Source organism: Ipomoea triloba, chromosome 16, assembly GCF_003576645.1.
Source record: "Ipomoea triloba cultivar NCNSP0323 chromosome 16, ASM357664v1".
In the NCBI taxonomy this organism is placed as follows: domain Eukaryota; kingdom Viridiplantae; phylum Streptophyta; class Magnoliopsida; order Solanales; family Convolvulaceae; genus Ipomoea; species Ipomoea triloba.
Window position 1 is genome coordinate 10,493,314 of NC_044931.1, and position 1,685 is coordinate 10,494,998.

Genomic DNA, 1,685 nt, shown 5'->3' on the forward strand with positions numbered 1-1,685 from the left:
ACTTCTTTTCACACTCCCTTTTCAGGGAGGCACGGTTGACCGAGTGCCGACTCCATTTTCAGGACTCCGGCCTAACCAAAACACCATCCTTATAACTTCTTTTCACACTACCTTTTCAGGGAGGCACGGTTGACCGAGTGCCGACTCCATTTTCAGGACTCCGGCCTAACCAAAACACCATCTTTATAACTTCTTTTCACACTCCCTTTTAGGGAGGCACGGTTGATCGAGTGCCGACTCCATTTTCAAGACTCCGGCCTAACCAAAACACCATCTTTATAACTTCTTTTCACACTCCCTTTTAGGGAGGCACGGTTGATCGAGTGCCGACTCCATTTTCAAGACTCCGGCCTAACCAAAACACCATCTTTATAACTTCTTTTCACACTCCCTTTTAGGGAGGCACGGTTGATCGAGTGCCGACTCCATTTTCAAGACTCCGGCCTAACCAAAACACCATCTTTATAACTTCTTTTCACACTCCCTTTTAGGGAGGCACGGTTGATCGAGTGCCGACTCCATTTTCAAGACTCCGGCCTAACCAAAACACCATCTTTATAACTTCTTTTCACACTCCCTTTTAGGGAGGCACGGTTGATCGAGTGCCGACTCCATTTTCAAGACTCCGGCCTAACCAAAACACCATCTTTATAACTTCTTTTCACACTCCCTTTTAGGGAGGCACGGTTGATCGAGTGCCGACTCCATTTTCAAGACTCCGGCCTAACCAAAACACCATCTTTATAACTTCTTTTCACACTCCCTTTTAGGGAGGCACGGTTGATCGAGTGCCGACTCCATTTTCAAGACTCCGGCCTAACCAAAACACCATCTTTATAACTTCTTTTCACACTCCCTTTTAGGGAGGCACGGTTGATCGAGTGCCGACTCCATTTTCAAGACTCCGGCCTAACCAAAACACCATCTTTATAACTTCTTTTCACACTCCCTTTTAGGGAGGCACGGTTGATCGAGTGCCGACTCCATTTTCAAGACTCCGGCCTAACCAAAACACCATCTTTATAACTTCTTTTCACACTCCCTTTTAGGGAGGCACGGTTGATCGAGTGCCGACTCCATTTTCAAGACTCCGGCCTAACCAAAACACCATCTTTATAACTTCTTTTCACACTCCCTTTTAGGGAGGCACGGTTGATCGAGTGCCGACTCCATTTTCAAGACTCCGGCCTAACCAAAACACCATCTTTATAACTTCTTTTCACACTCCCTTTTAGGGAGGCACGGTTGATCGAGTGCCGACTCCATTTTCAAGACTCCGGCCTAACCAAAACACCATCTTTATAACTTCTTTTCACACTCCCTTTTAGGGAGGCACGGTTGATCGAGTGCCGACTCCATTTTCAAGACTCCGGCCTAACCAAAACACCATCTTTATAACTTCTTTTCACACTCCCTTTTAGGGAGGCACGGTTGATCGAGTGCCGACTCCATTTTCAAGACTCCGGCCTAACCAAAACACCATCTTTATAACTTCTTTTCACACTCCCTTTTCAGGGAGGCACGGTTGACCGAGTGCCGACTCCATTTTCAAGACTCCGGCCTAACCAAAACACCATCCTTATGACTACTTTTCACACTCCCTTTTCCTGGAGGCACGGTTGACCGAGTGCCGACTCCATTTTCAGGACTCCGGCCTAACCAAAACGCCATCCTTATGACTTCTT